General features: G+C 39.5%; 1 protein-coding gene across 5 annotated transcripts in view; it reads left to right on the forward strand.

Moving 5' to 3' along the window:
* EPB41L4B (erythrocyte membrane protein band 4.1 like 4B) overlaps positions 1-26,528 on the forward strand; it is a 359,971-nt gene that overhangs the window by 24,781 nt on the left and 308,662 nt on the right. The window lies entirely within an intron of this gene.

Raw genomic sequence — 26,528 nt, forward strand, 5'->3', positions numbered from 1 at the left:
GTCCAAACAGACCTCATAGAGCCTTGCGCCCTAAGCCCGAAATGCCACTTTGTTTGCTTTCGAAGGAGTGAACCTTCAAGCATACCAGGACTTGGCCCCCACCACTCTACAAAAGCGACGGGATCTCGCTCCTATTACCAAACTTCTGCGCGAACACAAAATTCGTTACCGCTGGGAATTCCCGTTTCACCTTATAATAGGACACGAAGGCCAGTCTCATAAAATTAAGACACTGGAACAAGGAGTGGCTCTTCCCACCTTTGGAGTGGCGACATCCTCAATACCAATAGCGGCTATAGCAGAGACTCCGAGACCAACAGCTCCTATGACATCGTGGACACAAGTCCGATGAAATTAGAAGAACGGACTTATACATATATATTTAGTCTAATGGCCAGCTACTAGAGACGAATAGAGAGGCCCTCCTGGGCATTGGTTCAGATGAAACATGAAGGGCTCTAATTTCTACACTGATATGGAACTTTATATTTCCGTCCAGTTCTGACTGATAAGCTCCAAAACTTAAGTACCTTTTTATTATACAACTATAATAGTTTGGTTGGCGAAGAGATTTGGCAACTTTGTTTTTAAAATAGTTAGAATGTTTTGATAATATAATCTATCATTGTATGTTTCAAGTTTTTATGAAAGATTATATAGCTTGTTTAAGAGAGCAACTTTATACTTGAGCCTTTTAGCAACTCATGGAGACAAATATGGGACTACTGTACCCGAACATTCCACTTGGTAACGCACCATGAAATTATGTTTCCATTATGGAATAACCCTGATTTCCCTCCTGGACAACAACAATCCTTTTATCAGCTCTGGTCTTCATGTGGATTCAGGTTTTTGAGAAATGTAGCCCGCTTAGGTATTTTTCCTGAGTTTGCGGACCTCCAACATCGTCTTGGTATCCCACATAACCGATTTTACCAATACCTACAGCTAAGACACCTGTATCATTCAGTTCCAGCACTTAAGACCATTTACTATCTTACACCCTTAGAAACCTTCTGCGTAAGGAAATCCCTCCCTACTGGCTTAATCTCGGCATTTTACAGCATCCTGGTGGCATTTCGTTAACCTGACAAGGATCGGTATGAGCTTAAGTGGGAGGAAGACCTTGGAGAGGTATTGGAGGTGGAGGAATGGGCTAGGATTAGAGCACGTGTCGCCAAGAGCTCTATATGTGTAAAAATCAAGGAGAACGCTTATAAATTGTTGTATAGGTGGTATTTGGTCCGCACTCGCCTAAAAGCCATTTATCCCGATTCCTCTAACTTATGTTGGAGGAACTGTGGGCAAGAGGGCTCCTTCCATCACATATGGTGGTCATGCCCTAAAATGGTGGGATTCTGGCAAAAAGTTCATAATCTAATACACAGTCACTAGGCTACAATTACCCCCCTGTCCTTCTTATACACTCCTACATAGAACTGACCCAGATACTGGTAAACAAACAGCAGCGCTTGTGGGCCATATTCTTAACGCAGCTAAAACTGCAGTGGCAGCAAACTGGAAAAAAGCAGAACCCCCCCACTTTAACTGAAATCATAAGCAGAATATGGCAGACTTATCGTTGTGAACATATTACTAGTATAATAAATGATAAACCTATTAAATTTCAAAATACCTGGCAACCTTGGCTGACTATCTATGGAACGGATCAACCAGGAACCGATCAAAGTCTTAGTTAAATGATAAGAAGGATATTATGACCTCGATTGCAGAAGGATTTTCTAAACATCTAGCTGACAACAGGATGCCGGGCTGAGTTTCCCTCCCCCCTCCGCCCCCCCCACCCCCCTTTTTTTTTTTTTTTTTTCTCCACCCTCAACTCATTTGATTAACATTGTTAACAATGTTCTTGTTAGTTTACTTTTATTAACAAATTATTTGTTTTGCAGTCTAACCTGTATGCTGTTGAAGCTGTAAAATTGTCAATAAAATATACTTTAGAAAAAAAAATGACAATGACATGCAGGAGATGCTGTCTGTGTCCCGAAATATTTAGGGTAATTTTCGGGATTCTGCAACAGCATGTAGGAGAATGCAGCAGCTGCAAGAAAAATAGAATTTAGGGGGAATGCACAACACAGAAAGTATTCTTCACTGCACTGGACTAAAAGTACAAGGTGCTGAAACCGCTCTAAGTAGTCACTCGTGAAGAAAGTGCAGACACTGTTGGCTTGAGTCAAGTGATTCCGTTTAATAAGACTTTTTGTAAAAGCAGCAAGAGAAATTGAAGCAGGAAATGAAACAAAGCAATTCCGCTAATTATGTTGGACTTGTAGATTAAGTACTTTATTCGCTTTGTCAGGATCCAAGTGTTATCAACATCTTGAAATTGGATCATTCTATTTTGGCAACTGTGCTTGATCCTAGGTTTAAGAGCTATGTCTTCTCTTTCTTTCCAACTGACCCAGATCTGAAGAGATGCAATGAGCTCCTGGTCAGCAAGCTGACGGCTCAAGTGGTACATGACACAATGAGGTCTCCTTCAGTTTCTCTGGAAGTTGCTGCTAGGAAAAAGTGTAGCTTTCCCAAGACACCCAGTGGTGATGCAGATAAGTCTGCACAACATTTTGACATTTGGTCTGGTCTAAAAGAATTGCCTAAAACTTGGTCTAATGGACTTCCTCATGGAATTTGTAGTTAATTTTACAAAGTACACAGACTTCTGTGATGGTGGATTCCAGCGGGGGATGATTTAGTATTGTTTGAGTATGATGTACACACTGATAAGGGTAAATATGGTGACCGTGTAGATTGCAGGTGCTGAGATCTAGCTGAGGGAAGGAAGCTAGCTGATGCTGGTATGCTTGGTAATATTTTGGGTAGAATGGCATGTTGGCAATGTTATGTTTTTCTACAGTGAACTTTCACCGTTTTATTAGAGAGGTGTTTTCTTTAAAAAGGTACAAGCTTTTTATTTACATTTTTTTTTTTTTTCCCCTGATTTAAAACCACTATGCACTTGAACATAGGCTTTAGCACATGAGGTGTAGAGGGATTAGTATCATCATGACTGAGATTGGAGAGTGACAAGGACACTGTCACCCCTCCTGTTTCTGTATGAGCTATGGCACAGTAAAATGTAACTGCAGATTTTGAAGAACACTGCCAGCCCTATTATTTCTATTTCAGCAATGACAGTTAGCAATGGAGCTGTCCTGTTGGTGTGTGAGCTATATAACACTGTATATTGTGACTGCAGATTTAGACCAAGACTGCCAGCCTAATTTCTATTTCAGCAATGACAATTAGCAATAGAGCTCTCCTGAATGTCACTGGAGACTTTGAAGAACACTGCTACCCCTCCTCTTTCTTTTCTACCTATGATGCTGCCCAACTGCACTAGAGACTGCCAAGAACTGTGCTACCCGTTCTGAGTCTCTCTGTGAAATGGAGCTGAATCGCCGTGGAGGGCGGTACTTATAGAATGCAAAACTCGCGAGATCCGACGACATAATAATGACGTTTTTCCTCGTTTTCAATCCCAAGGGTGCGCAAAAGTACTCGGATCTGCTAAGTTCGGTTCTCGGGGAACCGAGCATGAGCATCTCTAATTCTTACTGTATCACAGCTAGAATCAGCTAAATTTTGTTGAATTAATTATTAGAAAGACTTCGAAAGTAAAGCGCTTCTGTTTAAAGCTATTGTGACAGGATGGACCGCCTATTCCACCCTGTCTGTTGTTGCTGGGAACTGGCTGGGCTTACTTTGTCACCGTTCCCTTTCGTTATCCCAAATGTGCCCTCTTGCCGCAGTAGAAGGGGCTTATAATGCTGCCACCACTGGACTCCTTACCGGCATCCAGTACTGGGTTTCTTCTGGGTCACTGACGCTGCTAGTGTACCTCGTTGCTGCTGTATCTGGGCTAGTAACTCCATACCTCTTACTATGGTTCGGGTTGCTATAAATGGATCCCCCCTGGCCTATCAAACTAACCAGGGCTGCATGGGTAGCAGGCAGAGCGGTGGTACTGGAAAAACTTGGGACCAAACCTCGGAATCAGCCGGAGAACGGATTAGGTTTTAGGGTCTAATCGGCAGGTCACAGGATTACAGCAATTTTGAAGAAGTTGTCAAGCTGGTCTTTGAAGCAGACTGATGTTTTATTTGCTCACACACACTGGTTCGAGGTACCAGTGATCAAGTGAGATGAAAAATCAGAAGAACACTTACATGCTCACACAGCTCATCTATTATACAGTTCTGACATTAGGCTATTTTTAGAATCCGGATGCAAGCCCGTTTACCAAAAGTTTGATTTACATACATTGCAAAGCCACTAATATTTATACTTGGCTATGAAATTCTTAAAAACCTTGCTGTGATATCCTGCATCTTTGTTTGAGATGCAGGAAATGTAGCAGCACGTTTTAAAATAAACCTTCCTGTCTCCAAGTTAAACCTCACACATCAAAAGGCCTGATTAGCATGTGGCCTTTCATCAGACTGTTCGGAATACATATTCACACAGAACAACAATAGGACCCACAACAAGCCACTTCCCCAAATCACGATACACCAAAGGCTTGGTAAACACAGGCTCATTGTATCAGAAATAGGCATTTCCTATAGCAAGGTTAAACAAGAGACGAATTTCTTCCCCTGGTCTCAGAAATAAAGATTTCCTATCTATACACAATATAAAAAAACAAGTGCAAATGCAATTACATAAATAAGTGCCCTGCGCTATTTGCTTTGATTACATTTTTACCAAAGATTATTTAATAGTGATCCATACACACACATATATATATATATATATATATATATATATATAATCTATAATATAAATGTCTAGTGGCGTGTGTTAGTCTGTCTGTGTGTGTGTGTAAAAAATAAAACCAAGCTGCAGCGCCACCTGCTGGACGGAGTTATACACTGACCTACTAAATTCTTAGTGTGTGTGGGAAAAAAATTCAGAAAGGGCTGAAATTTGGTATACTAAGATATTTTTAATTTGTTAATTGTTAAAAGTGTTTAGAAAGATTTAAAAAATATATATATATATATGTTTCTTGAAGGAGAAGTGACAGTTGGGAGTGGTTGGTGGTTGCCGGGGGTGACAGTGGGGAGTGGTTGGTGGTTGAGGCCTGGGCTATGGCCCAAATGCATGACAAGAACCTTTTTAACACCTTAAGTAGCTTGATTTGACTAGAATGCATGAGTATAAATCACGGGTTAACGTGTGTATGTGTGTATATATATATATATATATATATATATATGTATGTATGTATGTGTGTGTGTGTGTGTGTGTGTGTGTGTGTGTGTATATATATATATATATATATATATAATTTTTTTATTTTTTTTTCTACACACAAGGTGTCACGAGAGGACTGTGGTCAATTTTATTCTTAAAGCAAGTCTGATCCTAGTTTAAATAATGCATATATAGAAACATTCGTTAGGTTGGTTAAACGTGATATAATGCCCTTTTTTACATAAACAGAAGATGTTCTATTATTGTTCTAGTGCTCATAAAAATGAGGCAAAACAAGCTGTTCATTCCCTTTGGGATAATACTATCATAATGATCCATACTTGACAACTCTCCCGGAATGACCGGGAGACTCCTGAATTCCGGGTAGGTCTCCCGGACTCCCGGGAGAGCTGACAATTCTCCCGCATCTGCCCACTTCCTGGTGAAGTGGCCAGATTTGAAGTCTCCATGATGCAATTCTCCGGGATTATGCGATTCACGGAGCCCTGCCCCCTCGAGCCCTCCTCTACGCAGACTCCTGGAGGCCGATCGTTAAAGGTTGGCAACTATGTAATGATCCCTTGTGCTGAGGAGGGTGGGGAAGTAGTCTTATTAAACGGTATTGACTATATTAAGTAGGAAAACAAGACGGCTATCTGATGGCCAATGTATAAGATTTTACAATTTGATCCCACCAATGTCTACAAAAGTAAGATAGATGGCATCCTCTCCTTGGGCTTACATAATGAATTAATTAATAAAACTACTGCTAACTTTCTTATAGAGGATTTTCCCACAATTGCTTTTTATATCTTGCCAAAGGTTCATAAAACATTTGTTAATCCCACAGGGAGACTGATTATTTCCTCTCTTGGCTCTTTGTGTCAACCTCTTTCACAGCATGTTGATTTTTTTCTGCAACCTGTGGTCTAAAATAGATCTTCCCTTATCTGTATATATCATGTCTGTTTTGTTATGGTCTGCGATTTGATCTATATTCCCATATTTTGGTTATTCTATATGGTCATGTGTGGTAATCTATTCAGTAAATGGGATTGGGATCTTTCTCTGACATGCACTATACTAAATGAAAAGTCTATGTGCTGAATATTATTGTTCTCACTTTAATATTTATGCCGTGGTGTCAACTAATTTTTTTCTTTGTTCATACTGCCCTATTTTAGTTGATACAAGATTGTTTATTTGTTATAAGTGTTCGTTTTTATTGGTTTCTGACACAGGTTTTGTTTCAAAATGGGTGATTCCATTTAGCTAATTTTGTTATAGGCTTCTCTTACATAGGCTTTATTGTTCCCAAACCGTTGATTCCCTATTTGATCTTCATTATACATAATGATTTCACACTATGTTCCTCATTCCTATCAAGTGATCAAAATTTGCACAGCCCTACTTTGTGATTGGTTGCCTGTTACTCGGCAGCCATGGTGAATTAGGTAGTGTAATGGTGCAGTTTTCAGAGCTTAGTGTTTAATTTCCAGTAAGTGCTGGGAAGTAATATTGTTAATTGGGGATCGAATCTACCACTTCTATCGAAGTGCTCTGGACATTGCTAAACAAGCATACTTCCCATCTCTAATCTATGCTCGGGTTTCTAACACCAAACTCCTTTTTAACACATTTAAATCTCTTCTCGATCCTCCCACCCCAAACCCTCTGACTACCATCAGTGCCCAGTATCTTGCTTCCTATTTCAAGGACAACATTGATGAGATCAGACTTGAAATGGTATCATCTCCCTCGACTAGCAATCTGCTCAATACCTTCCCAGCATCTTCTGATGCCCTCTCTTCATTTGATCCCACAATTGACGAAGAGTAGACACTTCCTCTTATCTTCCTACTCTACCTCCTGTCCTCTTGATTCCATACCCTCACAAATTGGTAGGTCGTTGTCTTGTGTGCTCATACCCTCGTATCAAACCATTATCCCATAGATTATAAGCTTGCAAGGATTGCTCTCTTACCTGTATGTATGTATTACCCAGTATTGTTTTATTACTGTTTGTTCACAATTTTAAAGCGCTACGGAATCTTTTGGCACTATATAAATTAAATGTTGATTTTAAGTTGGGATCTTTTTTGAGGTGACATATAGGTTAAGTATATTTTGTAGATTTATGTTGGCCACTGATTTTTTTTACAGTCGATTGAGGCTTGTGTTATGTCGGTATTTGGTGCCATTATTCCTTGAATATACCATTTATATAAGTTGCTGACTTTGTTTTTTTAAAGTAAATCACATTGTTTATTCACTGGACTTATGTTTTCATTTGCTAGCTTTGTGTGTTTACTGATAATTAATGCACCTCTCCTGTTTTTTGGTTGTACAATTTGAACTATTATTTGAATCTTTAAACTGTCACTTTCAGCGTGGCTTCTTTCAGAAATGGTGTTTGTCAGTGTGACCCACTCTTCTCCAAACAGTTTCCTCAAACTCCTAGAATTCTCTTCTAGTCCCTTTCTCTCCTTGACTGTGAATCTGAATAATAAACCAGACTCCTGGTTCCACAGCATAGCTTTCTCCAATTGGCCTTCTCTCAATGGGCTCTGTCTTTGCTCAAGATTCTCTCACAACTTCCTCTCAGCTCTTCAGCTCTTCCTTTTTAGCTTCAGCTTTTTCCTGTTTTGGCGCCTTTTTATCTCCATTTGAATAGCCATATACACTAGTCTTATTTAACTTCTACTCTGATATCTCCCTAGCAGCAATGGAGCTTGCTGTGAGATTATTTTTTCTCGTATCCTGCACATGCGCAGTTGCAAAGCTGTACCTGCGTCACATAGCATAACTTGTACTTAACCATCCAACACCGCCTCCACCTCTTTATCCGCCTCTCCATGTATAGGGGCCCCAAGTGTAAGTTGTTATTAATTTAAGATTACACTTTGTTAAACTGCACATGTGCAGTAAAACAATGCGCAATTTAGCAGCACTAAGTTGGACTTGGACCGCTTTATTATAATGTCGTATCTAAGCGAGAATTGTGAAGTCGGAAAGATCCTTTTCCTGGTTATGGAGTAGGTGCACTATTTGGGCTTCGAGGGATAGTTGAGTTGTGTCCATGTACCTGATGATATAAACAAGAACACAAAAACAAAAAAAACACTTGGGCCTTCTGTTTTGTGTCGGATCTATTTGGTGTCTTGGTGTCCTGTCACAATGAAGCATATCTGTAACCTAGTGAAAGGATATTCTGTGCCGTTTGCTAACGTATATATCTATCTACCTGATGAACTAGATATTAGGTTTGAGATGCTACTGTCAGAAAACCGCTGAGCTGCTTTCCTCAGAGCTTTGTGCGAAACTTCACATAAAAATGTATATACAGAAATTTAAATATGAGGGCTGTGCTAGAAGATTTTAAATTGACAAATCAGCAAAATTATTTAAAGCACAAAAATTAAGATTCTGTAAAATGTCACAACTTTTATATTGATTAAAAAGCAAAATTTATTATCAACATGTATCATAAATTACACAACATAGTAAATTATCATGATATAAATACTGATATTCAATCTCAGTTGATTAGATGTAAAGTCTCTGTATGACTACGCTCTACTGATGTGGTGATTAATAATAAGAGGGTCATATCATTCATATATTAGTCCCGATTTGAAAGGAGGGATAATGCTGCATTCAGTGAGATATAGTATATTGTGTTGTGTATTTAAATTACCGCATGTGCAGCTATTATTGGATTAGACAAAAAAGTATGTTAATTGTTACTCACTTTACAACCCTCTGAAACAATCATGTCACTCGGAAATAGCTAGACCGCTATTCTTAATTTTCAGAGATTCAATCTCATCAGGCTCAGTACCAAGGGATTGGCGAATAGCAGATGTGGTGCCGTTGTTTAAAAAGGGGACGAGATCACAACCAGAGAATTATAGACCTGTAAGCCTGACATCAATAGTGGGGAAACTACTGGAAGGTATTTTAAGGGACAGTATTCAGGATTACTTGGTACGCAATAAAATTATTAGTGGGAATCAACATGGATTTGTGAGGGATAGGTCATGTCAAACTAATCTAATTAGTTTCTACGAGGAAGTTAGTGGGAACTTAGACCAGGGCAGGACAGTAGATGTGGTCTACTTAGATTTTGCAAAGGCCTTTGATACAGTGCCACACAAGAGGTTGGTTTACAAAATAAGGGAACTGGGTCTAGAAATCAAAATTTGTACTTGGATCGAAAACTGGTTAGAGAATAGGGAACAGAGAGTTGTGATAAATGGAACATTCTCTAATTGGTCAAAGGTCTTAAGTGGAGTACTTCAAGGTTCCGTGCTGGGACCACTCCTTTTTAATATATTTATTAATGACCTTGGTGATGGTTTAGAGAGTAAAGTTTCTATTTTTGCAGATGACACTAAACTCTGTAAGGTAATAAAATCAGAGCAAGATGTAGTTTCTCTACAGAGGGACTTAAATAAACTGGAGGATTGGGCGGCCAGATGGACTATGAGGTTTAACACAGATAAATGTAAGGTTATGCATTCAGGGATCAAAAACAAGAAAGCAATCTATAAATTAAATGGAATTAATTTGGGAGAATCTATAATGGAAAAGGATTTGGGAGTGCTCGTAGACAGTAGACTTGGCAATAGTGCTCAATGTCAAGCAGCAGCTGCAAGGGCAAACAAAGTATTGGCATGCATAAAAAGGGGCATAGATGCAAGGGAAGACAGTGTAATTTTGCCACTGTATAAATCGTTGGTAAGACCTCATCTTGAATATGCAGTACAGTTCTGGGCACCACTCTATAAAAAAGATAATTTGGAACTAGAAAGGGTTCAGAGAAGGGCGACAAAATTGATAAAGGGTATGGAGTCATTAAGTTAAGAGAAAAGGTTAGCCAGTTTAGGCATGTTTACTTTAGAAAAGAGGCGTCTAAGGGGAGATATGATTACTATGTACAAATACATTAGGGGTCAATACAGAGAGCTTTCATGGGAACTTTTTACCCCAAGGACCATACACGGGACACGTGGTCATCCACTAAGGTTAGAGGAGAGGAAATTTCACAACCAGCAAAGGAAGGGGTTCTTTACAGTAAGGGCAGTCAAGATATGGAATTCATTGCCAGGGAAGGTTGTGATTGCAGATTCAATAGATATGTTTAAGAAAGGGTTAGACAAATTTTTAGCGGAAAGGTGTATCCAGGGATACGACCGTTAATTTAAAATAAAGGATAGTAGTGGATATAGGGTAAAAATTGGATTGCAATATTGAGTCTGGTGGGATTTTCAAAATTGAAACAGATGGGCGGTTGCCTACTCTGGATTAATTTCAAATAGAAGTGCAGGATCTCAGAAGATCCAAAATAGGTTGAACTTGATGGACTGGTGTCTTTTTTCAACCTCATCAACTATGTTACTATGTTACTATTTCAAAATGGAGATTTTCTTGTTCTGTGTCCAAACCACATCGACATCAGTTCCACAGTCTCAATTTCCACTGTATATTACCTTATTTAAATGTGAGTCACTATTATCCACTTTGTAAATTCAAACCGTCCACAGGCTTCAGTGTCTGCAGCTCACTGACCGATATACAGTATCCAGTTCAGTTGATCGGTGCAGGTGGAAAAATCCGTTACAAGTTACCCTCCATGTGGAACGCCACTCGTTGTTTAACCTTAAGTATTTACATCACAAACAGTTTTTGTCCAATATTATTCAGCTTCCTGTCTGCTAAAGTAAAGAAGTTTTGTGTCTAACTAACTGAATACTGGAGTTTTCTGCAGACCTTATCCTGAATGGTCAGATAGAAAAAATGAACAAAGCTTGCATCAGGGAAGATATGACTCTTGAGTAACTCATGACTGCTGCCATACCCTAGAGTCGTTCCCTTATTTCTTTATAGCATACATTCTATGCCCTGTCTCCAAGTGAACGCTGCTTTCCATCTGCCCTCCCTCCAAATACTTGGCTAAAATAAAGAACATGAAAATCGTTCTTGATGGCTAATTTATCCTTGAGCTTGGCATCTTAAACTTGTATCATTTGTTTTAACTTATTATGTTGTGTTTTGAGTTTGGTAAACTTCTTTGTAACCTTTCTCTTGCAGCAATCCATGTATATATCCAAATCCCTGGATCTCCTTTCGAGAATTTTCCTTCTATTGTACATTAAGTATATTTTATCAGTCATGGGATTCCCACAAATGTCACATAGATAAGTTAACAAGCGAAACTTTAATGCACACATATTTGTGGCGCTAAAGGGATCAACGATTTTTATGTTTCTATACATCTGGTTCCAAAGAAAATATATCCTCTTTTATTAACATCTATATTAATTCTGTGTACATATAACTAGTCTTTCTCGTGCTGTTATTGTCACCCCCCCCCCCCCATTGTCTCTTCTGCTGGTGCTCTGCTGCGTGCTTTTCTCCTGTTCAAAGAGGAAATGTTAAGAAATCAAGTTTGTTTTAGGCATTGAAATGCCATTTCGAGCAGAGTTCTGGGGTGTCCATTTAAATGTTGTGGTCGGAAACAGCTTCATGTTGCTGATCATTGACCCTGTGCTATCTCCTTGAAACTCAGACTATGTTCTGAGGAGACTACGCTGCAGCCAGATTAGCTCCATGCATGCAAAAATGCATGAGGCTTGTGGCTGGATCAACTAGAAATAACTTGTATAAATTTCAGTTAGTTGCACAGTGTGCCAATGTATTTCATTGCACATGTGCTGATTTTTGTATTGGAAATGTATTGATTTCTGATGCAGTAGCCATATGATGGATGAAATTTATTTTTCTAAGTTTTCTGAAGGACGTCCCATGCTACTTTAAATCTTCATGTGAGTGACCACATCTTTTTAGCCTCAATGCACAGGAGGGGACATCTTCATCCGGTGTCTTAGAGAGGTAGGAAACCTATCTGAATAATATAAAGGCATGTAATTTAGGAGATCATAGATTGATGTGAATTTTGTTAAATTTAAATTGTTTAAAACCAAATTTAGAGAATATATTACATCCTGATGCTAAATATCTGATGTAATATCTCGGACTTTGTGGAGCCAGTTAGGATCAGGGGGTTGGGTTATCCCCTGCCAACTTGTGTCAGAAACGGTATGTAATATCTGTATTTTGTATTTAATCTGTAGTATACCACTTTTGGAAGGTCACTATTACCTTTTAACCAGTGTGTAAATGTCCTTGCAAGGACCCCTTGGCCCAACAAACATTGAAAATTCAGCCTGATGAATATTGCCTGCTGTATCCTGTGACCAGCAGAGTAGAGCTTGCACTCTAATTTGTTCCTCGTCTGTCCTGTGTTGAAACCAGCGGCTCTGTGTCAACGCTCTGCCTGCTACCGAACAGTCCTGATCCATAGTAAGCGGTCAGGAGGTACCAGCTAACCCATATAAAAGAGGCACTGCAGCAGCTACCCAGAAGTCTAGGACTGCTAAGGAGCATAATAGTGGCAGCAAGATTCTCCTACAACTATTGCGCAGTTGGCATTCACAGTCGGCGGATGTCTGGTGGCAGGGTGACACCAGTAGGGGTGATCAGTAACAGTTGGTTACAGACCGTGAGAAAGAAACCAAGATAAACAGTGTATGAAGAACATTCTTTCTTCCCCCAACAGACCAGGTGGTGAAGTAAGCTGAACCGGTCACAAGGCTAATCTTATATAGAGTTTGCTGGTTATTAATTCAAATTCCTAATGCAAATGCAGGTGTCAGTGACTGCTTGCACAGGATAAAAAAATAATTTAAAAAATGAAGTGATCTGCTACTGTTTCTGCTACTTAGTGCTGGGCTTCCGACATCCCTTGTATTTTATTTGAAATAAAGAAGATAAGGACATTGGAAACTGGCGATTATTAGCGATGAAACTGTAAATGTGCAATAACCAATAGCAACCAATTAAACCTCTGCCTTCATCGTCTACCCTAAACTAGATTGAAGAAAGATGATTGCTCTATACACTTAGCCTCCCCTTTCAAATCTAGTCTGAAGTGTCCTTCCTAAAAAATAGGAGGATTCTGGAACACATTTGCGGGGACCTTTTTTTTTTCCTTCCATCACTCCACTGTACCATGTGTGTGAGTTTGCTATGTGTCCCAGTGACTATGGTAGCATCTAGCCTAATGGTGTGGATAACCTCTTCAAATGGGGCCTACTTATTGGTTTTTTACATTAAATTCCCCAGAAAACAGCCATTTTCGGGGGACCGACGCACGTTGAAGATCATAGATATCTGCTGCTATGCGTTTTTTTTTTCAAAATCCATAGCAGTCCCCATAGATATCTATGGGGACTGCTATATACCACAATTTAATAAGTTGTAAAAAGTCAATTGCACATACAGTAATGTACGCCAGCTCAGGCGAGTGTGTATGTGTATATATATATATATATCTATCTAATACCTAAGTGGTTGATGACTTGCCTGGCTATTCAATGTGTTTGTACATAGTGTTATTGCTGTTTTGCATTATAGTGTAATAAAAGGTACTATTGTATGTTTTCTATCTTACTTACCTGTGTGATTTTTGAACCTAGCTATTGGTGTACTGTGACACAGGCCAAGTGCTGCTAAAAATGTACATGCCTGCTAGACAGGGCCGGTGCTAGGGTTCTCAGCGCCCTAGGCAAAATTTCAAAATAAGAGCATGAAGTGCAAAATAAGTCATTTTTTCCACCGCATATTTTGCAAATCAAATATAGAGTATGACGTGGCAAATAGTAATTTTTATACCATTAAAAAAATGCTATTTTCCACCTCATGCTCTATATTTAATTTTCAAGCTATGTGGGAGAAAAATTTATATTTGCAACTTCATGCTCTATCTTTGATTTAAAAACTATAGTGGATAAAATAATTATTTTATTGGCACGTCATGCTCTATTATTGACTTGAAGCAAGTCAAATATAGAGCATCAGGTGCAATAAAATAATTATTTTAACCGCCATAGTTTTTAAATTGAACATAGACCAAAAAAGGGTGACATAATAATAAAAAATCCCACCCCCAACATTTTTTTTTACTACACACTTTTATTAATTAAATTAAATAATAATACCCCCCAAAAAAAGATAAATACTTACTGTTTTGGATCCTGAAGGCTGGGAGACTCTTCTTTAATGGCTGCCCACCGCTCCTCGGCTTCTTTACCACAAAGGAGAGGAGTGGAGCAGCCGATGTATGTTGGGAAGGGAGGGTGGTGTTGGGTAATACAAAACTTTATTCACACTGTCTGCCAGTGGCAGACAATGTGATATATTGCAGCACAGGCGCCGCGGCCGCTGGGAAGATCTGACACCTGATCACTGACGTGAGTGATCAGGTGATCAGCTGTGCGATGCGCCGAGCAGCCCGGGCGGGCGGACATTGCACCTCTCTCACACTTTTCTCCGCTGACTAGATTTTAAAATCTAGTCAGTGGGAGCGGCGCCCTGCAGGTCCCGGCGCCCTAGGCAACTGCCTAAGGTTGCCTAATGGGAGCGCCGGGCCTGCTGCCAGACAATCCAGATTTACACTAGACACTCACGACACCCTAAGGGACCAAAAATTGGTTTGATTTCGACCAATCATGGGCATGACATAATTTTGCCTTGCAATTTAGTTTTCTAATTGGAAATGTTACTGAAAATAACATGGTAGCATACTATTTTCAGATATTTCATATATGCATAATGAAAATATGATTGTTATGAATGTGATGTTTGTTTATACTTTCTACTCTCCTTGTGGAACATCTGGGAGACTCTTAAATTATGGGGTGTGCTCCCAGAGTACCAGGAGGGTAGCACCCTCATCCCTTTCCTTGTTGTGCCTCGCCCTTGAAGGTCCAAACAATAGGCATGTATGTGTTTTTGTTACCCAGGCTTTTTTTAGTAACAGTATTTATACACACACACACACACACACACACACACACACACACACACACACACACACACACACACGCACACACGCACACGTTGCTATTTGTGTAATAGTCACTTCAAAAGTAGTCCTGCTATGGATCAATGACCGAAAAGGAAAACCGATTGAACATGTGCAGTAAGAGGCAGAGATAGCTAGCACAATATATTTTCTGCAGAAGAACAACTAGTTATGTTCTAATTAGAGACATCTTGATTGATCCAATAAGTATGGTGGCTCTGATTTAGCTACATAAGGCAAAAAAACAAACAATTTTTTGCCACCTTTTGAAAATATTTCTTACCGATTTTAATGTGATTCTCTTTTTACTATTCTATTATTTGATTGGTTAATTTAACTGATTTTGTGATTTCCATTCATTAAAACTCTGCAAAGTGGTTGACTAGTGTAAATCCTAACTAATATCAGGATTTAGTAGGATGGAATGTTAAGCAATAACACATGAAAGGATTAAAGTCCTGAATTAAAATGCAGCTGTTGTGACTTATTTCTAAAATGTCTATTTAAATGTGCTCTCCAGTTAATATGCATATTTTATTTCTTTTTATCACTGTTTAAAAATAAATAAAATGATTTGAATAACAAGCTTTGCCAAAAGACTATAGAAAAGATTTATGGTTCACCTACCTATTTAGCTTGTTTCCATAATTTTTAATATTTTGCATTTATTAAATACCCCTTTCCCTTCAAAAATACTTTTTTTGTACTTTGTTCGTATTGGAGACAGGTTTTTAATTTTTTTTGCCATTGTATAATTCTAGGGGTCTGTGCACATTTGGTTCTATGAAGCAAATTTTGGCTTTGTTACTCCCTGCTGGCCACAGATAGTTGTTTTGCTCCCAGCAAGTTTGTTTTACAAATGATGGGTGCAGGGGAATATTTAAGGCTGGCTTATAACATTTCATTCTGCTTTTCATGATCTGGCCGCCTCTTTTTTTAAAATGGTTCTCTCTTCAACACATTATCAAGGTGTTGTGTATATTTGAGTAACAAAAAAATTTATCCATGATGTTGTGAGAACACATTTGAACAGTTTTTTTCTATTTTTTATAGTTTCCAACATTTAAACGTTTTCCGGTATTCTGCTGGTCAGGAGCATCTGTATAACTTACATGTGGTTGTGCCCTACTGATAGCCTACTACATTGATGAAACTATTGGACACAGTCTTAACTTATTGACAGGTTATTTGTAATTAAAATAACATATCTTGGGCTGCAAGCTACAGCATTGCTCTATTATTTATAAAGTTAAGTTCTGGGTTTTAAAAATGGGCAAAACTAAAATGTTTTCTCAAGAAATGTCAGTCTATTTTGAGAAATGAAAGCTGTTCCATGCATCAGTCAAGAGAAGATTTCAATAAAGGTGTTGATTACTGAAAGAAAAGGGCAAACTGGATCTAACCAGTACAGAAGAAGAAGCAGAAGGTTCGGATGTCAGATTGCACAAGAGTGTGCAGTTTGAGAAACAGGCACTTTACAGGTCGAGTTGGAGGCTTCCTTAAACAGTATACGCCAAATGCCAACGTCGTCTGCAACAGTAAAATTACTATTCGGGGATGCTGACTTTATAGACAATGTTGCATTTTGTAAACTGGTAAATAAGAAACAGAAGTTTAAATGGAAAAAATAACACGGGCAATGGATGGTGGATGACTGGGAAAGGGTGTTATGTATGAAGTCTAAGCTAGAGGTGTTTGTCTTACGAGGATAAGTGAGATGTAAAACAACTGAAAGGCTGCTGGAGAGTGGTTGATGCCTTCTGTCAAGCATGGTAGAGAAAATGTAATATTATGGGGCTATTTTGTTGCTGGAGGGGTGGGAGATTACTCATCATAATGCCAAACTATCCCAGCTTGTATGTCCATCACGGTTACTAAAAGTTTATAGTGATTTGTATTGAAAAGAATAGTATCTGCATGTACTTAGTAGGAAAATAGCCTGCATATATGTTTCTACACTGTATTATTAAAAATGTTACTTTTTTTAATCTTTATATGATCCACAAGTATCTTTTTTTTTTTTTTTTTCTTTCTTTCTTTCTTGTTCCATATAAGAATTCATACTAATCTCTTTTTATACTGACCAGTGCAGTGATTTATTGCTAGTGTATTATTTTTCAGTCACCATAACAGCTCCCTAGTGCCATAGCTGCTAACTGTTGTACAATCTCTTGATAACCCCCTCACAGCACTATTTGGGCAACTAAAAGTTCTTTACATTTTTATAAATATTAAGAGATATATTAAAAGTCAGTGGCATGAGCAAACCTGAAGAAATTGGGAATATTCTTGAAAACAAAGTACATGACCGTTATCCACTTAGTAACAACGCTCTTTTGGGTTTAATTTTCGCCCCCACCCACCCATCACCTTGATGGGGGCGAGGCGGAGGTAGAATAAGGCATGTCTTTATCTCTAATTTTAACTTCCCCAGTATATATGTAATAAATTCTGAGGCTTGTCTACTGGGACATTAAACAGAGGGAAAACAATATCTCACAAAACAAAGAGATGGCTATATAAATTTCTTTGTAATACAGCTGGTGGCAGAAAGTAAATTAGAAATGAACTACTTTTTTACCTATTGTTTTTGACAAACCCTTCTTCTGATATTTTCCCTAAATGCACTCCCCCCTTTTCCAGGAATCTTGCCACAATTAATTGTTGCAGAGCATCTTGATACAATACAGGCAGCTCATCTTCCGTAAATGAGGTCATTGTAGGCCGTCTACAGCTATGCAGTGAAGTTCTATGGAACAGCTACTTGTTGTAAGTACGACAGTAGTCACCCTATTGCAAAGCGGATAACTGCGGCTGTAACAGCTATGTTGGTGTTAGACGTGCGTCCGGTGTCCGCCATCAGTGGAGTGAGATTTAGACGGTTGATGGAGGTATTGTGTCCCCGGTACCAAATCCCATCGAGATTCCACTTCAATAGGCAGTCCAGAAATATTAGTGTCCGATATTAAACTACGTTCACTGTTCCTGCAGTGCAGAAATATTAGTATCGGATATTAAACTATGTTCACTGTTCCTGCAGTGCAGAAATATTAGTATCAGATATTAAACTACGTTCACTGTTCCTGCTACATCAAAAAGCATGAACCTGCCATGCCATCAACTAAAACAAGAGGTAGTGACGCACTTGAACTCCACCCTCTATATGCTGCAGAGGATGGAAGAGCAGCAAAAGCCCATTCAAGCCTACACAGCCACCTACAATGGGCCACGTGTTTGTGCCGCCCACTTGTGGCGCTTAGCTTAGACATCCAGCTACCTCGGTGCAACCTTTTGGACTAAAAACAATATTGTGAGGTGTTCAGAATAGACTGGAAATTAATGTTATTGAGGTTAATACAGTAAATTAAATTACAGTAAAGTGTAGGAGTGAAAAATAACCCAAAATATGGATTTTAGCACTGTCTATGCTTTTTTTAAAAAAAATCAAAACCCAAAATCAGAACCAAAACCTTTCGTGGGGTGTTCTGGCAAAACAAATCAGAACCCAAAACCTCAAGCTAATCAGAACCCAATACACCAAAAGTGGCCGGTGCACACCCTTAGTACAAACTTGCTTTGCAATACCTAAGCTGCCCACCCGCCAGTGTGTACTCTGAACGAGTGTTCAGCACAGCCGGGAAACTAGTCAGTCATCGACGTAGGAGGTTACTTCCAAAAAATGTGGAGAAAATGATGTTCATAAAAATTAACTACATCTTCCATGAGGAAGGCCTTTACCCTCAAAGACATCCAAGCACTGACAGTTCTCTAATGGCGGATTCAAGCGGAGATGAATTGATAGTCTCTGATGATGACGTACACACTGAAGAGGGTGAGAATGAAGCTGAAGATGATGACGATAACATCTTTTTAAAACTTTCTATATAGGGTGCAAAAAGGGACTTGGGGCATTTCTATATCACTTACAGTCTTGAAAGGCTGCTCTTTTGGCAATTTCTCAATAAGGGTAGGGTGTCATACACACACTGACACCAAACTGGCTTTGTCCATTTCAATTTATATAGTAGTCTATAACGGCTGAATTTTTTCTATTTTACTACTAGTGGAGAGGGTGTCTGATGCAGACAGATACCAAACTGCCTTTGTCCATTTCTTTACATATTTAACTATAAGTGTAGGGTGTAATATACACCCAAAGACGATGGCTGCATTGCCAATATGCATAGATGGAGACGAAGACTATCTGTTTGTGTAGAATTAATGACGGCCTACCATGGATTAAACTGTTTTTTTTTCATAATTAGCTTTAGAATTACCTTACTTATCCAAGAAACTGGTGGAGCATTAAATTCGTTTTTTTTTTTAGGCCAAAAAAATTATTTTTAAACAAAATTGCAAAACAAAACCAAAATGTGCAAGGGTGGTTTTTCCAAAACCCGAAGGTAATCCAGATTCAAAACCAAAACACGGGGGTCAGTGACCATCTCTAGTTTAAATGTACAGAGCATGAAGCACTGAGTAGATGTTTGGAGTGTATGTAACTTTAAAACTGCATATTGTTAGCCATATAAAACCTGGTACTCTGCTAGCTGTTGGAGGGGAGATTCCCTTGAGAATCTTTTTATGCTGGTTTAATTCTTTATGAACTGATGTTTGCTTGTAATTGTTTCAATGATGAACCTTATTTTGCTGCAGCTCAAAAGATCTCATTCATATCTGCCTGTGTATTTATTTTGATCTGTGTGGTATATTTTATATACAACAGTTACACTCCCTTTCAAGCATATCAGGTTGAATATGTGGACATCTAACCTCCAAAAGAGCTACCCGTTACCCTTAAACTTGCATTTAACCAAAGAAAGAGAGACCGCATGCCATTAGTACAAAACCCACATGCCTCTCAAACCCCCCTCTCGCCCCAAAAACAACCCTCAGTCTCCTCACCATGGCCTCACTTTCACATATGCCCTGTAGAACTCCGTTCACCCCAAAACACCTTAAACTTGACACTTTCCCTAAAACGCGCTTCAGTCTCATATCTCCCTGCTGGGGCCACGGGTGAAGATCAGTGGGTCACAAAGCAGAGAATATAAACTGGCTCCCATAGGACATGAAAAGGAAACAAAGTAGGAAAGAGCTTTGGGCAGCAGGTGACCCTTGTGTTGACTTTGATTAAGACCAGATATATACCTATTCTCTTATAGTAGTTTACAGGTTATGGTGTAGATTTGTTCTTCGTTTCCTACATGTTTAGATGGTTTAACTTATTTTAAATTGTTTATTTTAGGTACTGACAGACTGCTATGTCTTTTTTTTTTTTTTTTTTTTTTTTTTTTTTCACTTTTCACAAAACAGTGCTTTGTGGATACCAGTTTCATACAGGATTCTTGTGCTTTGTTTGTGAAAGGAAATACTTGACTCAAACCTTGACAATTTCTAAAGCTGGATAAACTTAACACAAAGTATTCATGAAACTGGAGAGGTGACCACAGAAACTAAGACACCCTCTTTTATTAATTATTTGTACATTCAATAATGCTTTTTCTTTCAATACAAATCATAGAATACACTTTAGTAAAGTGAGTAATACAAATAAATACATTAAACAGCAAACCTGAATTGCTATATGAATAATATAATTAAAGAATATGTATTCTTTGTAACAAGATTTTAAATTTTTGGCAAATTACTTTTGGTTGTGTCCCCTTTTGATCCCACTGTGCACCTTTATCACACTGTACCCTCTCCTCATTCCACTGCTGCTACCTTCTCATCCACACTTCTGCCTCCCTTTTCCACCACATACTGGGCCCCTACATTATTTACTTACCTTTCTATGACTTTCTTTCCTTCTCTTCTCGCCGCCTTGGTGTGCTCCTCCTCTCTGCGTCACTGTTCACTGCCAGTGTCTGAACATGATGATGTCATGCCCGACACTGTCAGTGAGAAGAGAGCAGAGGGAAGGGGAAGGAGGGTGCCGGCGCCACGGGTATTTTTTTTGTTTATGTGCCAGTGGTAAAGCTGTGATGGCAGGCGAGCGGAACGCCCCTCCGTCTTGGCTTCCGCCGCCTTGCTTACTCCGATTTACCACGTTCCACCGGCCCTGTTAATAAGCGACAAAAATTACATTAAATAAGTGTAAATTAAAGTGTAAGCATGACAAAAAGGCAGAAGATGGCATATAGTGCAATCCATTTTAGTTGTTTAACCACATTAGGTGTCTCCTACATTGCGATTGGATGGACCTCTGCTGTGGGTGATCCTATAAAATGGAAGTCCTGTTTCAAGGATTTCCACTTAAAATGCATAAGCAGCTTCATATTTGAAACAAACTGAATTTTTAATTCTGTGTACTATGATGCTAGGACCTTAATAACACAGTTCCTGGCACCCAATTTGGTTCACCAATTTGTTATAGGACTCAGAGAGTGGACAATATTCGTTGGCCACTTTTAGACAATAAACGCAGTGTAGGTTTCTGGGGCCTCCACATTACTCTTTTTATACAGCAAGAAGCTGGTACGCAGTTAACAAAGTCTAAAAGAGTCCAAAACTTGAGAATTAGGGGTATATTTATTAATATCTGGCAATAAAGCGTGTGACTGGATCACTGGTAAATAACTTTTGGTATGAATTTATTTACAGGGAATAGCGCAGGTCACTGATTTATATAAATTGCCAATGCACTTATTTTTAATGTGTATGTTTTGATATAGGGAAACCTTTTAATTTCTGAGACCAAGGGAAGAAATTCGTCTCTTGTTTAACCTTGCTATAGGGTATGCCTGTTTCTGATGTATATATCTGATACAATGAGCTTTTGCTTACAAAGCCTTTTGTGTATTGTGATGTGGGAAACTGGCTTTTTTTTTTTTTTTTTGTTTTTTTGTTCTGTGTGAATATGTATTCCGACCGGTCTGATGAAAGGCCCCATGTTAATTAGATCTTTTGATGTGTGAAGGTCCAACATTGAAGGCAGAAACTTTTAATTAAGACTGGCTCCTGGATTCTCTGCATCTGAAAACCAGATGCAGGACATCACAGCGTTTCTAGAATTTCACGTATACGTATAAATATAGCTAGCTTTCCAATGCATGTAAATCCATGTTTTTGTAAATAGAGTACATCCTGATGATAAAAATACCCTGTGTCTGAACTGTATAAAAGATGAGCTGTTTGAGCATGTAATGTATTCTTCTGATTTTCATCTGACCTGATCACACTGGTACCTTCCAGTGTGAGCAAATAAACATCTTGCTTCAAGACCTGCTTGAAAACATCTTCAATATTGCTGTATTCCTGTAATCTGCAGATTAGATCCAAAATCTAATCCGTTCTCCGGCTGATTCTGAGGTTTGGACCCAATTTTTCCAGTACCACCGCTCTGCCAGCTACCTGCAGCTCTGGTCAGTGTGATAGGCCAGGGGGGGATCAATCCCCAGCAACCCTGATCTATAGTGAGAGGTCAGGAGTATCAGCCCAGGTACACCAGCAACGAGGAACTCTAGCACCGTCAGTTACCCAGAAGGAATGTGGTTCTGAGTGCCATAGAAGGAGCTCAGTGGTGGCAGCAGGCCCCTCCCATTGTGGCAGGAGGGGCGTATTCGGAATAACGGAAGGGGGCGGTGGCAAAGTAAGTCCTGCCGATTCCCAGCAACAACAGACAGGGTGGCATAGGCGGTCCATCATGTCACAAGACTGATCATCTATAGCCATTTATTTCAGTGAAAGTGAATCGCCATAATTTATTATTAAAATATCTTAATTGGCAGTTGAGCAGTATTGGCTCAAGCCAGTAGGGTTAACTTGCCACCTCTCCAGGCATGTCTAAGGGATATATGCACTTTGTTCAATTGCCATCCTGATTGTGGCACTTTTTTTCATGCTTTGCTTGGGGAAGCTATCACTGATTAGACCCAGCAAATCTTGCTGCCAGTAGGGCTTTCACCAGCGATGACATGGCTGTTGCCGATGGGGACCCCTTGATATATAGGGTGAAGTTCTATCTGCGCTGGAGATTAGGCTTTTTGCCCTTTAATAAATGGCCCCCTTAGGTAGTTTAAAACTTCCCAGTTTCTTGAAGCATACATCACAGTTAAAGGGGCCCTACAACATGGGAGAACAATATTAACAAAAAAAATTTAATTATTATAAATGTAACAAAATATATATGAAACTGTTAAGAATTCCTTTTATTTTACTGAGCTTTAATGAATACTCTGCCCCCCACACACCGCCCTACTTCTTTTCTAACACAGGTGGTATGATGGGGCTGTGAGGGCTTGATGCATTATCATGGCTGTCCCCCTGTTCGATTACTTGAATAGCCTTATTTGTGTTGTGATGATGCAAAGGATCGTCATGTTCCCGCCTGGGGAGGCGGGCAAGAATTCTGGCACACTGCAGGAAGTGTCAAAATTAAGACACAAATCCCTAGCCTCCATATTAAGTTTGTCTAGGCATTCACTTACATTATTTTATTGAGCTCCATTATCAGTGTTTTCATTGTCTGTCTGTATTTATTTGTAAAAAAATTTTTTTTATTTTATTTACTTTTTTTTCTTGTTCTGTCACTGTTAATCAGTAACAAATGTCTAGTCTATTGGACATTTAAATATTGTGGGATTAAAATTTAGATTTTGTTTAATAGGATATAGTTCAAATATACCAAAGTATTGTGATTACTAGCAAATTGAGTTTTTAGTGTTTATGTTCTCTTATTCTGTTGTAGATGTTTAATTTAAGTTTCTGTGCCTGTAGGTCTATTGATGCTGTGTTTCTTCCAGTCTTTTCCATTGTTGTTCCTGTATTGGAGAGATAAGGGTGGAGGACAAGATAAAGGGGGGCAGGGGGGGTATAAGGTGTAGTGTGGCTGGGGTGGCTCCTATGTAGGTTTGTATCGTTGGCTTTGTGTTTTCCACGATTGTGGTGTTATGATATGTAGGTGGCTTATATGGTGTGATGTATAATGTTAATGGGGCTTGTATGTAACTATGGAAGAATTATCTAGTGGTATTTAAAGTTGCTAATACTGCTGGGTATCTGTGTCTATCCTCTCGTTCCTTGGAGGAAGTGTGTGTGTGGGTGGGTGGGGTAAAATGGGTTGTGATTATAACTCTTGCCAGGTAAATAATATCTGCCTACTCTCCCGGAATTCCTGGGAGGCTCCCGAATTTCAGGGAGTCCTCCCGGAAGAGTAGTCAAAACTCCCGAAATTTGGCGAAATTCACGGCAGTGAATGGAGGGGGCGGGGCTTAATAGCATTAAGTTCCGTCCCCTCCATTCTATGCCGTGAATTTCGCCTTTTTTTTGTAGTGGGGGCGGGGTTATGGTGACGCAAAATGTCACCACGTCCTCCTCCTACCCCATGTCACATGACTTCTCCCCCGGATCTCCCGGGGGAGAAATCTTAAAAGTGGGCATGTCTGAGGTAAATGATGGCTAGCCTCTTCTTGCTTTTAACACTACTCCTGTGGTAGTGTTGCTAGACTGCTCTACTAAGAGCACTTAAAGTAGGTTAGCAAGTGCTGGTGATGTATAGCTGCTGCTGCTCTCCAGACTACTACTTAGTGGTAGTTTGTGTAGGTTTGCTTTGATAAGCAGTTGTTGGATAGCTTTTCCTTTATTATGTTTTGCGACAGTTGGTGGTGTCTCTGTGAGTCTCCGTTTGAAAGGAGTTCACGTTGGTGTGTGGTGGGCTGCCAGGTAGTGCGCTCTGTGTTCCACTGCGTCTTCTTGTCCGGTGGAATTCACATGCGACTTTGCGTGCCACTGGTGTGGGAGATGTTCTCAATTGTTTCCTTCGTTCTGTTGTGAGGTTTGGTGGTGTGTGAGCATGTGGGTTAGATTCAGTGCATTTCGTCCTCTGTGGACTTCGTGAGGGATAGTTGGTCAGAGCACCCCAACACACATAAGGGCATTGATTCATGATGAGAAGAAAATAATAAAATAGAAAAGACAATAGTATCTAAAGGTAATATTTTCGAACTGAAATGAACCATTATTAATTAACCAATATAACCAAACATGGATTGATCTTTTGCCCATCAAAATTTTGGAAGTAGACATGTAAACATTCTCTAAAACAAATGTTGGCAAGTCTCTTACTGTGTAACAAGTCTGAATAGCCTTAAGAATATATTAACCGGTTATTATCAATCGCTGAATTGTCAATAGAACGTATAACTGGTCATATAGAATTTTATCAGGGAGGGATACCCTGTATTATTGCAGCTCTTGCAACATTTTGCCGTTGTGCGCGGTCCTACTGTATTTTTAAGAATGTATTAACCATGTATCTATTTCTTTCATCCCCTTTGTATATGGACATAAATGAATCGGCAAGCATCCTGACAGCTGGAAAGGAAATATCACTTTGCACTGTAGCTTTGAAGAGATGCATTTAAATTAGGGATGAGCGCGCTCGGATTTCTGAAATCCGAGCCCACCCGAACGTTGCGGATCCGAGTCGGATCCGAGACAGATCCGGGTATTGGCGCCAAATTCAAAAGTGAAACTGAGGCTCTGACTCATAATCCCGTTGTCGGATCTCGCGATACTCGGATCCTATAAATTCCCCGCTAGTCGCCGCCATCTTCACTCGGGCATTGATCAGGGTAGAGGGAGGGTGTGTTAGGTGGTCCTCTGTGCTGTTTAGTTCTGTGCTGTTTAGTTCTGTGCTGTGCTGTGCTGTGCTGTGCTGTGCTGTGCTGTGCTGTGCTGTGTTCTGCAGTATCAGTCCAGTGGTGCTGTGTGCTGTGCTCTGTCCTTCTGAGGTCAGTGGTGCTGCTGTGTGCTGTGCTCTGTCCTTCTGAGGTCAGTGGTGCTGCTGTGTGCTGTGCTCTGTCCTTCTGAGGTCAGTGGTGCTGCTGGGTCCTGTGCTCTGTCCTTCTGAGGTCAGTGGTGCTGCTGGGTCCTGTGCTGTGTCCTGTTCAGTCCAGTGGTGCTGTGTCCTGTGCTCTGTGCTTCTAAGGGCATAGTTATTTCCCCAATATTCCCCTGTGTTTAAAAAAATAAAAAAAAGTTTTTTTAAAAAATACCAAAAACTACTTTAATATTTTTTAATTACCACAAAATTTTCACAACCAATCCTGCAGTATAAGCCCATTGGTACTGCAATATTACCAAGTTCACACATTCTGCAGTATCAGTCCAGTGGTGCTGTGTCCTGTGCTCTGTCCTGCTGAGTTCCGTAGTGCTGCTGGGTCCTGTGCCGTGTCCTGTTCAGTCCAGTGGTGCTGTGTCCTGTGCTCTGTGCTTCTAAGGGCATAGTTATTTCCCCATTATTCCCAAGTTTGTAAAAAATAAAAAAAAAGTAAAAAAAAATAAAAAATTTAAAAAAAAAAAAAATATATAATAATTATAACCAAATTTGCAAAACCAATCCAGCATTATAAGTCCATTGGTACTGCAATATTAC

This window comes from Mixophyes fleayi, chromosome 5 (genome assembly GCF_038048845.1).
Source record: "Mixophyes fleayi isolate aMixFle1 chromosome 5, aMixFle1.hap1, whole genome shotgun sequence".
Lineage (NCBI taxonomy): Eukaryota > Metazoa > Chordata > Amphibia > Anura > Limnodynastidae > Mixophyes > Mixophyes fleayi.